Source organism: Vicugna pacos, chromosome X (assembly GCF_048564905.1).
Source record: "Vicugna pacos chromosome X, VicPac4, whole genome shotgun sequence".
In the NCBI taxonomy this organism is placed as follows: Eukaryota; Metazoa; Chordata; class Mammalia; order Artiodactyla; family Camelidae; genus Vicugna; species Vicugna pacos.
The window spans coordinates 70,039,089-70,056,177 of NC_133023.1; the positions used below are offsets into that span (position 1 = coordinate 70,039,089).

The 17,089-nt window shown below is 34.2% G+C and overlaps 1 non-coding gene across 1 annotated transcript; it reads right to left on the reverse strand.

Moving 5' to 3' along the window:
* Nucleotides 1-2,652: 2,652 nt before the first annotated feature.
* LOC116277415 (small nucleolar RNA SNORA18) lies at nucleotides 2,653-2,783 on the reverse strand. The gene has a single exon (XR_004186881.1). It is a non-coding gene; the product is annotated as a small nucleolar RNA SNORA18 (small nucleolar RNA).
* Between the last annotated feature and the right edge of the window lie 14,306 nt (nucleotides 2,784-17,089).

A 17,089-nucleotide genomic window follows, 5' to 3' on the forward strand; every position in this document is an offset into this window, starting at 1 on the left:
AAAAATAATAAGTCAATGTGTTCATGCATCACCTTCCTCAATGTAACACAAAATAATCAGCATTCAAGACTTCGAAGTCACTTCGCCTATTGTGTACCACTGTCCTCACAATTCATCACCATTCAGAAATATGTTACTGTCTCTAATGGAATTTAAAAAAAACAAAAACAAAAAACAATCTTTGCCTGACAGAAATCCACAACACAAGAGAAGACTTAATTATTTCATTATTTTACAACACTGTATTCCAGCATTCAAAATAATTTCCTAGCTTGCTGACCTAGTAGCCTGGTTTCCTCTTGTTTTAAGACAATACTCACATGGAGGCCAAATGGTTTTCAGATTTGTTCCAAGACTCATTCTGACGAGGCCTCTTGGCCAGACATCTCATTCCACTATGTAATTTAGCGTGACCTAAGCTGATGGTCGAAAACTTACTGCTGCCAAGCACACAGACACCACCTGAGTTTGATTTAATAATATCGAAGAGGACATGAGTTTTACTTTTTTTTTTACAGAATCAATAAATTACCCAACTTTAATATCTCTGATCATTTGGAAATTTGTCTTTTACTTTTGAAGTAAGAAATATTTCCAATACTGAATACAAGAAGAAAAAAACACCTAATGTAGTTTTTTTAATAGATTTTTTTTCCTTCAGAATGCAGACTAATGAACAAAGTTCGTTCTACCTTGAATTTACACAACACCTAACTGCCATGGCTTCTAAGCTTTGTAGAGAAAGAAGTAAAGAATATTATCAAAAAGGGCTTAGGCCAACACAGAGCAACCAAATGTATTGCACACCAAGATGGAAACAGACGACTGTACCGAACATGTAGATGCCCTACAGACTGAAGAGAAATGTAAACTAGACAGATAATTTGACATATATGTTATCTATCAATCCTTAACTTCAGTAGAATTAAGGCATAGTGAGATCTTTGAAGAATTCAAAGAGAAACTAGGCTCATCTAAGAGCTGCTTAAAATATCAAAGAGGTGCTACAGTGGTTTGGTAATTTCATTTTTCACATTCATAATATTTTATACTTATACGACAGTTTCATAGGTGCAATGATTGGACAAGGGATCAGTGATCATGTCAGATTAAAGTGACTGGAAAGAACACACTTGGAGGAGAAAAAATAAAAGGTTCTCAAGGCTGTTCTAGAGAGAAATGTTTAAACATACCCAAAGATGGCTTTAGCGCTGATACAGAGTGTTATGACCCTCCATCATCTCTCGTAAGTAGAAAGAATGGATCAAGGATTCTTAATAGTTCAAAGGGGCCTCACAGTTAACATAACCCAGAGTCCTTACGGTTATGTCTGTAGTCTAAAGCTTCTAACTGTCTTGCTAAATTGGAAACCAAAAGCCCTCTTGGATCTTGTCTTTTTAAAAATGCTGACCCTGAGGGGTCATCTCATCCCTCTTTCCTAGCTTTACAGATGTGAAAAATGAGGCTTAGTATGTTTAAATTACTTTCCCATTTCCACAAAGATGAACGAGATGAGAAATGGGATTTGAACACAAGGCTCTTTATTTTCGGTCCTGGGCTTAGGCAGAAAGTACATCAAGAAAACTCAGTTCTGACATTAACTAGCCCTGTTGCTCCTGGGTTATTTCCCTCCTTTGAGTCTCAAACATAAAATTAGATAAAGGCATTTTAAAAGTGTCATTAATTCAGCCAATGAATATTTACTGCCTGACTATTATATATTAGGTAATTCGGGAGCACTGGAGTTACGGTACCAGCAAGAGATACATTGTCCATAGCTTCATGGAGCTTAGATTCTAGTGGGGAGAAAGGAACAATAGACAGAAAAATTAATAAATAGACAGGTATACAAAATATATTAGTGAATAATAAGTACTATGTGGAGAATTAAAATGTGTGCTAAGGGCCTGAATGGGTAGCTACGCTAGATTGGGTGGTCAGGGAAGGCCTCTCTCAGGAAGTGACATTAAAAAAATGGCAACCATTTATATTACAGCTTTTATGTATTCTAATATTAACAAATGTAAAACCCCCAAACAATTGTATATGGTACATACTATTGCGGAAATTGTATAGGTGAAGAAACTGAAATGTCATACAGCTAAGTGAGAATTACAGCAGAGGTTTTCTTTTTTTTTTTCTTTTTCTACAAAAAGTGTAAAGGGCTTTTTTTTTATTGTGTGACATAAGTAAAATTATTTAAGTCAGTAAATTTTTAAAGAATTTCACATGTTCTGATTCCTTCCTTCCACTGCCCATCACCTTAGTTTCTCCAATGTTTGAGTCGTAATCTTCAAGATAGCCCTTTCAAAAAGAATTTTTGCTCAATCAACAGTTGTCATGTCAGTCAGTCCACAATTCTTTTAGTTGGGCTTCTCTGATCTACAAAGGAACATGGACACACTTCAAAAACTCCTCACCTGTAAACTTTGGGATCCAATTTCCTCAAGCAATTTACTTTAGGACTATATTTGGGGTCAAAGAAGATAGATCTGCCTGGTTCTGAATTTTAGACACCCTCTAAACATGCATTAAGTCCAAATCATATATACTCCTAAGCTTATCACACCCTAGAACAGCATTGATCATTGGGATATGCCAATATCTAAGATTAAAAAGTTTGACTGTTAGGTTTCTCATAGTTTATTTAGCAGCTGTCTTGCAGTTCTTTCCCACAGATCTAACATGTAGTTCTGAGAGTAAAGGAAACCACACAGTTACTCTATGAGGCGTTTTCAATGATGTAGGTCTACAGAAAAAGCCCCATCAGGATAGACCTCAACTACAGCAGAGCTTTGAATCCAGGCTACACAGCACCCAAAAGCTCTGTTGCCTTTTTTTTTATTGAAATATAATTGACATAAAACATCATGTAAGTTTAAGGTGTACCATGTGTTCACTTGATACATTTATATATTGCAATATGGTTACTATTATAGTGTTAGCTAATACCTTCACTGCATAATTATCATTTGTTTTTGTGTGGTGGGAACAATTAAAATCTAGTGTCTTAGCAACTTTGATGTTTATAATACAGTATTGTTGACTATAGTTTTGATCAAGTTGACATCTATTACTAAGGATGATCCAGCTATACAAAGATCAGAGAATACAACATATCAGAAAGAGAAAACAGTTTGTGCAAAAGCCCTGGGACAGAAATGAGCTTAGTGCATTTAAGGAACAGAAGGAAAGCAGGTAGAAATGGAGAAAAAATATCAAGGAAAAGAATAACAGGATATGCTTGGAGAGATAAGCAGTGTCCAGAGCATGTTGAATTAAATAGTTTACATTTGATAGCGTTTTACAGTTTAGAAAAGCATTCTCACATAGATTATCTCATATAATCACCACAATCACTCTTAACAGTGGATACTTTCTCTTCGTGCATGCTTAAAGTTTAGGAAATGCATGCTTTAAGAGGCGCAATGATTCATACTAGCTCACAAAACCAGCAGTGGAGGGTCTGGAACTCAAATCCAATTCTACCTGACTCTGGGTTTAGTAATTAATTTACGCAGAAACAGTATTGTATTAGATAGGGACAAAAGTTATTTTCCGATCTAAAATGTTTTGGAACTCCTTAAGGAAATAGCCAATGCTGGAGATAAATGGAAAGCATAGTACAACTTAGTTATTTCTGTGGCAAATTTAAGTCTGGGGGTGAGGGTATAGCTCAAGTGGTAGAGTGCATGCTTAGCATGCACGAGGTCCTGGGTTCAATCCCTGGTACCTAGCCTACAAAATAAATAAATAAATAAACCCAATTATCCCTTCCAAAAATTTTTTTAAAAATCAAGTCTGTTTCCCTAATTATCACCTGGCACAGATTACTCTAAAACATCCCTTTTGATCTCTGTCTTAATTTGTGTTCTTTTTTAACTCTCTGCTCTCTCTCACAACTCAGAAAGAAATATGGGAGAAATTTGAATACTTCCATGGTTAAAGTTTATGACTAGACAAAGAGAATGTTTCCAAGACGCTGAATTTCTGATTCTAGGCATAAGCCCATGTGGGCAAAAAAGGCAATTTTACAAGTACCGTTAAGAATCTATTAGGGGAAGAGAGTATTGAAATGTGAACTCAAGCCAGGAAAATCCCTTTTCACTTTAAACTCTTATTATTCTAACTTGTAACAGTCTAATTGAGAGATAGCTTGGACTAAACAATGTAGATTAGAGGCAAGGGTGATTATATGCTTTGTGATATATAAATCTACAAATCACAGCTAATTTTAGTTTATGCAAAACCACGTCTTTTCATCTTTTTCATGATTGAACATGGAGGGAGAGAAAGTAACCTGCCTCAAATCGCCTTAAGTCCAGCTCTTAGAGAGTTACTTAGAGAGTTAACAAATGGTAAAGAAATCCTCTCTGACATATCATTTATGAACAGAGAGTAGAGAGAATCAGGATGGGGCAGTGGAAAGAGTACTTACTATCTGAGGAATCAAGAGGGCTGAATGATTTTCTGCAAAAAGTACCAAGAGACCTTGGGCAAGTTAAACACAAACAAGCTAAACACAAACATGATCAAGGGCAACAGAGAAGACAGGGAGCAATGGGAAGGTTAGTGTAAAAATGAACCACCTGTGTTTATTAGCAGTGTCATTTATCCCTTGAGAGAACAGTGACACTTGTGCCATTTTCCACTATTTCCCCATATTTTTGTTTTAAGGCATTTTCCAAAATTTGATGTGATACATCTAAAGGCACTTTACACAAACAACAATTTGGAAATGCCCCTAGGCTATTGAAAAGCAGAAGCTAGGGTAGGCACCAATGCTGGCAGCAATTTTTATCAGAAGACTCTTGTAACTTTTCTATTAAACACAAATATGTTGACAAGTAAAAAGAAAAAAAAAACCCTTCAACTTTGTAAGCTAAATCATAGTTTACTTCTCTCAAATATTCCCAAAGCTTCCTTTATTACTAGTACTTAAGAAACTGGTACTGCATTAACTCTTGTTTGCCAAAGAATATCTGAAAACTCACAAGGATACTTTTAATAAGCTTTCTCAAGATAGTGTAACTTTTAATAGAGCAATTGGTAACTGTGATTTGTTAGTGCCAAAGGACTTTTTTTTTTTCAAACTGTAAAATCAAATCCATGGTTTGGAAAAGATAGCAATACAGTGCTTTTCTATAAATAAAGAGAATCAATTAATACATCAGACCAAAGTTCACTTTTTTCCTTCACCAAACTTTATGAGCTAATAAAATCTAATTTTCACTAAGGTGTTAATGATTTAGTATGCTATCTCTCCCTTCAGTAGCTGCATTTGAAAATTGATCTTTGGTATAATGAGATTCTGTTCTTCCCAAGGGGGAAAAAAGGCATGGATTCATCCGAAATCCCCAAAATGAGGATATCAATCATGCATAACTGATAATCCCATGTATTAGAAAATATCATTTAAAATTAAAAATAAAAGTACAACTCATAATTGGGTCCATGAGAGTTTTTATACTTCTTTCTATTTGGTATATTTTAACTGCAGCATAGTACCAAGGCTAGCCTTAGTGCCAATCAAGAAAAAAAAAATTACATGGCTTGATTTGAGAGCTACCAAATACTTCACCACCCAAGCTTTGCTTTTGACTAAAAAATTCTGACACCTTAAGGTTCTTGTTTTAGGCTGTAATTTACCTGAGTCAATATGTGAGAGGAATTTAGAGAACTCTAAAACACCATTAGTAATACAGTAAAAAGGATTCATTTAGCAGATAAATCTAAAAGTATACATTGCCAGTTTGGAGAAATGTAGCTGTAGGTAGGTAACTTCTGGAGAAGTGTAGAGACTTCAGGGTGAAGAAGTATGGAAAAGCCAAAACAAGTAAGACACTGCCTAGCCTGGATTCAGAGGAGAATGAAATTTTGTGACTAGTAAACTTTTTTGTAGGTTTGCTTTTTATAAAGAGAATCATTGTAAGTGGTGTATTCACTGTAACAATTTCTAACAATGCAGAAGACATAAAAGAATGAAATCCCCAAGGCTGTATTCCCCTTCTTAATTCTACCCCTCATAGGTGACTGCCATCTTATATAGTTCGGAGTGTGTATTTCATCTGGTAGACTTTTGAATTTATCTGCAAACACAGAATCTTGTTAAGAAAAGGCTCCTGCACTTACACAACTGCCTATTGACCATTCTAACTATAAAATTATCACTATGCATCATTTTTATCCTTTAATCACAGGTAGAAAACCTGAAATCATGAAAGTCAATAAGATGCTAAAATCTAGGATTCATCATATTTTACACAGGCCGAGAGTACAGAGCAACCAGCAACTTCATTGAAGAACAAAGTATTCTCTCTATGTCTAAAAAGGTGTGGGTGTTCAATTAAACAGGGGCATAAACATGACTTGTGTGTAGCTCTGTCATCTTCTTCAGTGTTGGTAATTAAACTGCTTTCGAAATATCCTGATGATTAAACATTTGCCTCCGATTTAATAAAACCACCACGGCAAGTATTGCAGTAAAATAACTAAGAGGATGACTATAGCAAATAGCTTTTTAGAGCAGCTGGGAAGAGATCCCATTAAAATGGAGCAAAAGCTCTGTGAGTCAGTGGGAAATACAGATATGGAAGATAAAACAATACTTTGTTAGCTACACATAATTATAATTTTGGTTGCCTGTAGAAACAGCTCTCAACATATTCAATCATATGCAATTTAATTGAATTTTGTATTGCACGCCTCCTTTAATCTTTATCGGATAATTAACTGATTGCTTGAGTTGCAGCACCCAAAGAAATGTCTGGGTTTTAAATTAAAATGTTGCAAAAGTTCACACAAGTTTCTAACAGGCTAAGAGGACAGAAGAAGAAAACTATCCAGTTTAGAGAAAGTAAAATTAATTGTGCTATTTTGATTTACAAGGCAAAAAATGATTTCACTTTATTAAACTTCACTGGAGTCAGTGTGTCTTTCATTCTTGATACCTAATGAATTATGCACACAGTCAATTTTCTGTGTTGTACAAAATATTCGAACACTTGTGAAATGCATTTTTAGTTTTTCAACAATATACATGCCATAAGGCAAACTTATCCATAGTCTTAAATATTTATAGTCCCTAAATAACCACAAAAATTTTGTGTGTTGGTGGGGAAGGGGGCACAATGTTTACAGTGTCTCATGTGGCTATTAAATTCCTCTCTTTTGTTTTCCGGAGAGGCACCTAATGTAAAATGGTACACATTTCCCATCATTTCAAATGTAATGGGGACTGTTGGTCATGTTTAAATAAAATAATCATCTCTAAACAATTTAAAAATGAAAACTTGATACAACTATCCGGTGACTTAAAAATAGATGAAAATCCAATTACCACTAAAATACAACAAACTCACTCTGCATAAATCTGGAGTCAGAAAATTCACTCAGTGATTCACAAGCAGTTCAAAACCATACACAGACCAACATGAAGGCAACTTGAGCAAGGAGATTCCCAAGCTTCACACCTCAAAGCAAGAGTAACAGTTTTCAGCAACACCTGTATATCTCCTTAAAAACACTGGAGAGCCCGAGTCTTATTTCTTTTCATAATAGTACTAACAGTGTGACTATATTTTTTTTTCCCTCAAATTATGTGTATATATTTTTTCTTTTTACTCCATCTAACGGTAGTTGAGTACTGTGACTGGTCTTATAAGTCACTGAAATGATATTAACAGCTGAGCTATAATATAGCAGTGGCAATAGTTCCTCCAAATGAAAAGATGATGAGAAAGAAGAAACATGTTTTTTAATTAAACTATATGCAAGCTATTACAAATATATTGTTTTTCAATGCATATTAAGTACAGCAAATTGGCACACGAGGTTGTCTTAAAGGAAGGTAAAATTTCAGCTGTGCCACAACTACTTTTTCCCTACTAGTGGTTAAACTTATATTTGTTTTTAATCTAGAAGTCCTAGATTTTTCAGTGCCTTTGTGTATATGTGTGTGTTCTTTAGTTTTTTTGCTTTAAACCAAGATTGAGTTCTCTCTTCTTTTACAGTGATTTTTCTACTTGATTTAATGATCAGTGCCTACAATTACAGTAATTTGTTCCTAGATTTAGCATATCTTCATTAAAATCCAAAGAATTATTACCAGCATATATATGGCATATCAATTTAATTTTCATTCTATGACTTCACTGCTTTGTAGATTATAAACAAATATGTCTTCTGACGCTAAGGATGATAAAAGTAACTAAGCACACAACACACAGATACTGAAATACATTTACGAGGTTCTAGTTGTCCTTTTATTCTCACCTACTGCTCTAAATTTACTTTTGATATTAATTTTTAGCTCTGCATTAGAGTAACTCCACATGTTGACATTTCACCATAATCAAAGGCTAAAACATCATGAAGTGACATAATATCTGATGGAAGGAAGAAAAATGGATCCTTTGTAACTAAATAGTTGAACTCAAATAAGATCACTATTTTACAAAAAGAGAGTTGTAATACAACACATTTTATTTAATCCTTTGAGTCAAACAACTTACTGAGAATGGAAACTTCATCTATTGAGCCATACTTTATCAAAGTATTCTAAAGAATATTTATATATATATATAAAGAATGTTTATATATATATATAAAGAATATTTATATATATATAAAGAAGATTTATATATATATATATAAAGAAGATTTATATATATATATATAATATTTTTCCCCCTCTGGGGTTTGTAAATGCCTCATATTTGCATCTCCAGATTAATTATCTTTATGATTCAGAAAAATGCCACAATTCAGTGCTCCAGTTATTGCTTTAACCATTTTCTGACATGGTCAACTATGCTGGGGTTAAGTAAATTCTATGAGAGATTTTCATGTATAGTTTAATCTCTTTCATTGGCAGGAGGAATAATTAGGTTTATTATTTATTTACTTTTAGCAGAGGTTCTGGGAATTGAACCCAGGACCTTGTGCATACTAAGAATGCCCTCTAACACTTTAGCTATACCCTCCCCCTATATAGCTTAATCTTAATTGTCTTTGCTAACCCAAGAGAAGCAGGTGAAAATTAGACATGACCTGAAGACTCTGACCAATCCATTGTCCCATCTACACAAGCTCCTCTATTACCTTCATAGGGAAAAAAGACTATATGAAATTGAAATATATTTGAAAATGCTGATTTTATCCATCTCTCACAGAAGTGCTAATAAAATGACCAAAAGTGGAATAAATTAAAATTAATATAATTAATTATACCAAACTGTAGACTTGATAAATCACCGCTAGATTCATCTTAATTGGTGGCATGATTCATTTCACACTTCTCATGGATATTACCATTTGTGTTCACTCTTGAGAAGCAGTTTTCAGAAGAAGCACCACAAGAGGAGAACAGAAATATGTAGTGTTTGAAAAAAAAAAAAAAACTAAGATCATACTTTGTATAACTCTATTTTGGTTGGGAAGAGTGGGAGGCAGTTGGGAAGTTCTCCAAAGGAATATATGTAAACCTTCTGGAATGAACATTCTGGTGGGTAGATTATCAGTAAGTCAATTAATTCATATTATATAGAATGGCTTTTAGTGACATTAGTGAGAAAGTCAGTGTCCTCCTCCACAAGGATGGTGTCTTTTTTCCTTTTGCACAGAAAGTAACTGCCAATTGAATACTCAGTAATTTACTTTCTATTCTGAAATATTTAAAGAACAGTAAAACTACATTTAGAGGTTAAGAGAGTTCATTTCCTCAAGTTATTTTCCATGTGTGTATTCAAGTGGAAATTTTTATTTTAAAAACTGTAAATATGCTTTGGCTTGGGTTGCAATGAAACAGTTTGCTTCTTGAGTAAAAATAAAGATACACATACACACGCAAACACACACATTGCAAGTTCTTTATGAACATGTTTTAGGAAGAAATGCTTTTGGTTCTCACTTTGAATGAAAAAATAAGAATCCCTTCTCTTAGCATGTTGGACAAATGGATCATTTCTACTAGTTACATAAAGTAAGAGGTTTTTCTACAAGGAAAATTTCAAACTAAATAATTTTAGTTATCTATTTTAAAGGGGCACTCGGCTTTTGCCATCACATAAGTCTCATATTTCGAAGTGTACTTCTCACAATTTTTCTTTTAGCTTGTCAAATGTATTGTTTAATTTTAAATTTTTCTTTTTTTTCCAAAGGCATTTATCTCCATTTGATTATAGCTGAAATAAAGAGAATTTCCATATACAGTATGATAGTATATTTAATAACCAGAAATACAAAGGATTAAAGGGAAAATGTTACTGTGTTCCAAGTGAAAAATTACAGTTTGTAAGAGCAAATACACTAACATTTTCAAGGGAGGTACTTACTGAATTTAAAGGAGTCTGAACCACCAGAATCCAATAAGAAAGATGGTTCCCAAGTCTCCAAATGATATCTCAGCATTACATTTTTAACAAAGAACCCCAAAGTACAGTAAACATCAGAGCAAACATGTGGTTAATTTAAATTCACATCTGCTTTTGTAGACATTTTTAACCCTTGTAGATATAGTAGATTTTGTTATTTTTCTCAGATTTCTATGCCTTACCCTGGAATCCAGTCTTTTGACTATACGAAAATAAATCCCTTGAGTTGATGGGAAAAGTAAAGAATATTATAATCCTTCCTAAAGCATCTTGCAAACTTTAGGTTTTTAATTATTATACAGTCATAGTCCAGTTATAACTCCAAGGACAAATTCAATGGCTACTCGGCAGAGATGGGATTCCTAGTCTAGTTCTTCAAAACAAATTGGAACAAAATCAGCAGATTGATCCTTGAACTTCAGAAATTATAAGAAAAAACCAGAAAGTTGTAATGAGATTGAAATCTACAAATGTGGCCAACTATAAGGCAATTCAAAAGAAAACAAACTGAGTATCCCACAGAATTCACATATTTCTAATATTAATAATAAGCCTGCTTGTGTTTCCCATAGTAATCTTTGATATACAAAGCTGGAGAGTTCCATTTAATTTGTTTTAAAGGAAGTTTCCATTGAAAGTATATTTTAAAATGTCTTAATTATCAACTGATTTTTGATTATTTAGTTTTGAAGGCTCTACCTTCAAAATCACTTTTTATTTACCAAATAAGTTGCATAGAGCTATTAAAATATCACAGATTTTAGTTACTACTAAAGAGCCAATGTTAAGTTTTAGTTTTGACAACTGTACCAAGATCATGTAAGATATTAACAATGAGGGAAAATAGTTGAGGGAAGTATAGGAACTCTGTACTATTCTTGGAACTTTTCTATGAATCTAAAAATTATTCCAAATTAAAAAGATCATTTAAAACTTATTCTTACAGATCTAAATGTAAAATGCAAAACTATGAAACTCCTAAAAAATAACATAGGAGAAAATTTGAGCAACTTCAAGCCAGGCAACAACTTTTTAGATACTCCACCAAAGGAATGATTGATGAAAGAAATCATCTGTAAGACAGACTTTGTGAAAGTTAAACTCCTCTGTTCTGCAAAAGACATCACACCAAAGAAGATATAAAGATGGCAAATAAGCATATGAAGAGATGCTCCACATTTCACGTCATAAGGGAAATGTAAACTAAAACAAGAGATACAATTACACACCTCTTAGAATGGCCAAAACCTGGAGTACTGACAATACCAAATGCTGACAAGGATGTGGAGCAACAGGAACTCTTATTTATTGCTGGTGGGAATGCAATATGGTACAGTCACTTTGGCAGACAGTTTGGTAGTTTCTTACAAAACTAAACATACTCTAACCATAAGATCCAGCAATCATGCTTCCTGGTATTGACTCAAAGGAGTTGAAAACTTATGTCCAAACAAAAACCTGCACATAGATGTTTTTGGCAGCTTTATTCATAATCGCCAAACTTGCAAACAACCAAGATGTCCTTCAGTGGGTGAATGGAAGAATAAACTCGGGTACATCCAGGCAATGAAATATTACTCAGCACTAAAAAAGAAGAGTTTTCAAGCCATGAAAAGACATGGAGGTACCTTAAATGTCTATTACTAAGTGAAAGAAGCCAATCTGAAAAAGTTACATACTGTATAATTGCAACTATATAACATTGTGGAAAAGGAAAAACTATGGATCCATGTTTACCAAGGATTTTAGGGGGAGATGGATGAATAGGCAGAGCACAGAGGATATTTTAGGGCAGTGAAAATATTCTATATGATAGTATAATGATGGATATATGTTATACATTTGTCCAAACCCTTAGGATGTACAACACCAAGAATGAACCTTAAGGTAAGCCACGGACTTTTGGTGACTATGTTGCATCAGTGTGGGTAGCTTCATCAATTGTAACAAAGGTACCACTCTGGTGAGGGGTGTTAAGAATAGGGGAGGCTGTGTATGTGGTGGGGCAGGAGTACATGGGAAATCTCTGTACCTTCCTCTTAATTTTGCTGTGAACTTAAAACTGCTCTAAAAAATAAAGTTTGGAGTGAACTGAGTGTTGTGTGCCCCCCAAATTCATATGTTGAAATCCCAACCCCCAAAGGTAATGGTATTAATAGGTGTGTCCTTTGGGAGGTGATTAGGTCATGAGGGTGGAGCCTTCAGGAATAGGACTAATGTTCTTATAAGAGATCCCTCCGAGCTCCCTAGCCCCTTCCACCAGGTGAGGACAAAATCAGAAGGCACCAACTATCAGCTAAGAAAAAGACCCTCGCCAAAGAACCTGACAATGTTGGCACCTTGATCTTGGACTTCCCAGCCTCCAGAACTGTGACAAACACATTTCTGTTGTTTATAAACTATCCGGTCTGTGGTATTTTGTTATAGCAGCTCAAACAATCTAAAATAGCCTTATAACAAAACAATCACTCTTATAAATGAAAAATGCTGCTTTCCCAAAGAAAGGGAAAGATGGCCCTCTGTGAAAAGAAAATGCCTCATAATGAATTAACTTCACATTCAATGGAGAATCAACGTTATTTGAAGATCATCTAAGCTGTTCGTGTTGGAAAAATAAGAGGCAAAATAGGGAGGAAGAAACAAATCTACAAAGGAAACTCGAAATACACGAAGCCCACACAGATCACAGACGTTTGTTCCCAGAGGTGCAGTCCAAAAGCAAACACACTAAAGAATGTTTAGCGTTGGGGGAGGGTATAGCTTAAAGTGCTAGAGTGCATGCTTAGCATGCACGAGATCCTGGGTTCAATCCTCAGTACTTCCTCTAAAAAATAAATAAATAAGCTTAAATACCTCCTTCCCCAGCCCCCACAAAAAAAATAAATAAACCCCTCTGTTTAAAAAAAAAGTGTTTAGCGTTGATGCAAAAAATGAAATCCTACAAACTATATCAGCCTTGATAAAAGCAGTGCTTTTTACTCTCACTAATCCATCTTGGGAAATTAACTGTCAGACTTTTGCACCCTGGAGTAGAAATGTGGGTTTGTATTTAGATGTTGCCTCAACCATCGCCTAATTCATTTATAAAAGCAAATATCTTTGACATAATTCTAGCTAATTTCACCTTATTCACATTTTAGGATAAATGTACAGCATTTTCATTCTGCCGGGAATCTTGATTTTCAATTAGTGATTCTACAAAGATTTTAGAGTCAAAAATCATTCTTAATAACTTTTTGTTTAATTAGCTATTAAATCATTTACTCCAAAGATATTTATTGAGTACCTACCAGGTGTCAGACACTGTTAGAAGTGCTGGGGGCTCTAACAGCAAGAGATGAAAAACAAAAACACTGTCCTCAATGTTTCACATTGTTCCTAAAAAGTAGTGAGAAAATATACCAAGGAAATGGTTTCACTAAAATTGAATCAAGTTCATACATTCAACCTCTTTTACAAACAAACCATAAGAAGAAATAGTCTCTTATTCTCCAATGTTAAGGGATACCTTATCATAGCACTGCAGTAAAAGACACTTGGGAGTATCTTGCCCTATGCCATTGCAATGACAGTATCTGACAAGACAGTATCAATGTAAAAGTCCTCTTTTCATCTACTGAGCTCTGATAAGGGAAGGCTCTGAAAAGGTCAGTCTTTGAGATCGCCCTATGTACTTATCAATACTGCATGGAGTTCTATTTGTTATTCATGCTTAACTTGAAATTCTTCTCATTAACCCTTGAGGGTAGATTCTCAGAGCCAGGAGTGTTTTGAATGTTGGGATAAATTAGTTTCCCCATCTTCAGTATCTCATCCAATTGTGTAGTTTGACATCCTTCTCTATAATATTACTCTTCATGTTAATTCATTCACTTTCTTTTTCTTGCACATACATTTTTCAGTTCAATTGTCCATGAATGTATATGGTAAACCATAATGATCACAGTGCATAGCCTATTAATACTTTCACTTTGGTTTCAAACAACTAGCAAGGAAAAAGAAAAAAAAATCCCAAATCCATTCAAAGCTCACATTGTCTGCATCCTCCAAAAATGGAGACTTCAGCTCCAAATTTACCTTCATTTCCCAGACTTGTTTCAGGTACTATAAAACCTATTCTTTCTGTCTTTAACATTCCAGTGTTGAAAATATAAAAGATTTTGCTTTTCTTGTTATTGCTACCAACCACCACTCCAAACCACCCTCCTAAAAAATATAAAATAAAAAAATTTCTAAAAGCATGGAGGCTCACATCGCTATACAGAGGAATAAGTTCAAATCCTTAATCTGGCTTATTAGTTTTGGGATCTTGGATTAGTCACTTTACTACCAATTCTTTAACATTATGGGCCTGATTAATAAAAGCACACAGAGAAGAAATAGAGGTTATTATAAAGATTAATGCTTTCAATTAGCAAATTTTAAGAGAAATCACATTAAACAAAATGACTTATAGAGAAAATATGTTCTACTGCTATTCAGAAACAACAAACTGCACCCTCACCAAACTACATAACAGTACTAATGTCTACAGACCACTCAGTTATAAATTCCTTTTGCAATGACTTTTCTTTCTTTGATTTTGTACAAGTAAATAACAGAATACAGATTTTCCATTCATGAATATTGCAAAGTAATACTAGCTTTTAAACACACAGCTTTAAATATAGAGAGTAATTAGTAACTGAGTTAATGCAAATTTTTACTTCTGTATGTATAATTATTTAAGATAACATACACACTTACATTAAAAGTGCAAAACAAAACAAAAAATGAGATAGTGTAATTGGAAAATAAGGAGAACTTCACTAGAGAAGTTTCTCCTTTCTTGTATCACTTTGATTCCTCAAACCCCAGAGCTGGTTGGCCAATATTTATACTAGTGACTACGTAGAAAAATCATTTATCATTTAGTTCATTGAGCTACCTTTGGGCATTTTTCCTAATGAAAGGGGAAACTGTGGGGTTTTCTTCATCTTGCTGCTATGAATTTTGAAGGCTACTTCTTAAGTATTAAATTGTTTTAAAAACTAGTGCTGTTAGACCCCCTGTACTCAATTATTAAATTATTTTAAAAACTCAGTTGGTTTTCTATGTCCATTAGTCTATTTCTGGTTTGTAAATAAACTTTGTATCTTTTTTCTTTTCTTTTCTTTTTAGATTCCACATATAAGCAACATGATATGATGTCTGTCTTTCTCTGTCTGACTTACTTCACTTAATATGATAATCCCTAGCTCCAGGGGGGAAAAGGGAGGGACAGATTGGGAACTTGGGATTGACTAACAGAGATTACTTTATGTGAAGTGGATAACAAGCAAGGGACATACTGTAGAGCATGGGGAACTATATTCAATTTCTTGTAATGAGCTGTAATGGAAAAGAGATTGAAAAAAAATACGTATGTATGTATATGTGTAACTGAATCGTTTTGCTGTACACCTGAAACTAACATTGTAAATCATCTACACTTCAATAAAAAATAAGAATAATAATTTTTTAAAAAAGAACAAAGCCGAAAAAAAAAAAGAAAATTCAGTTCGGCTTTCACAGTTTGTCAGTTCTTCAAAAAGTTAAACATAGAATTATAATATGACTAAGCAACATGACTCTTCGGTATGTATCCAAGAGAACTGAAGACACAAGTTCACACAAAAACTTGTACATGATATTCATAGCGGCATTATTTATAATAATTAAAAGGTGGATGAAACTGAATGTCTATCAACTGATGAACAGATAAATCAAATATGGAATATCCATGCAATAGAGTATCATTTGACATTAAAAAGTAATGAACTACTGTTATGTGCTATAACATGAATGAATGCTGAAATCATTGTAGTAAGTGAGGGAATCCAGGCACAAAAATGTCTCATATTGTTTGATATCATTTATATGAAATGTCCAGAAAAGCTAAAGCTATAGAGAAAGGAAGTAGATTTGTGGTGCCAAGGACTGAGGGGAGGAGGCAATGGGAAGTGACTGCTGTGAAAATGTTCTGGAATCAGATAGTAGTAATGGATGCACAACTTTGTGCATATACTAAAGAAAGTACTTAAAACTACACACTTTAGTAAGCAGCTCATATGACTTAATAAGAAAAAAACAAACAACCCAATCCAAAAATGGGTAGAAGACCTAAACAAGCAATTCTCCAAGGAAGAAATACAAATGATCAATAGGCACATGAAAAAATGCTCAATATCAGTAATTATCAGAGAAATGCAAATCAAAACTACAATGAGGTATCACCTCACACCAGTCAGAATGGCCGTCATTCAAAAATCCACAAATGACAAATGCTGGAGAGGCTGTGGAGAAAGGGGAACCCTCCTACACTGCTGGTGGGAATGCAGTTTGGTGCAGCCACTGTGGATAACAGTGTGGAGATTCCTCAAAAGACTAGGAATAGACTTACCATATGACCCAGGAATCCTGCTCCTGGGCATGTAACCAGAAGGAACCCTACTTCAAAATGACACCTGCACCCCAATGTGCATAGCAGCACTATTTACAATAGCCAAAACATAGAAACAGCCTAAATGTCCATGCCAGATGACTGGATAAAGAAGAAGTGGTATATTTATACAATGGAATACTATTCAGCCATAAAAAATGACAACATAGCGCCATTTGCAGCAACATGGATGCTCCTGGAGAATGTCATTGTAAGTGAAGTAAGCCAGAAAGAGAAAGAAAAATACCATATGAGA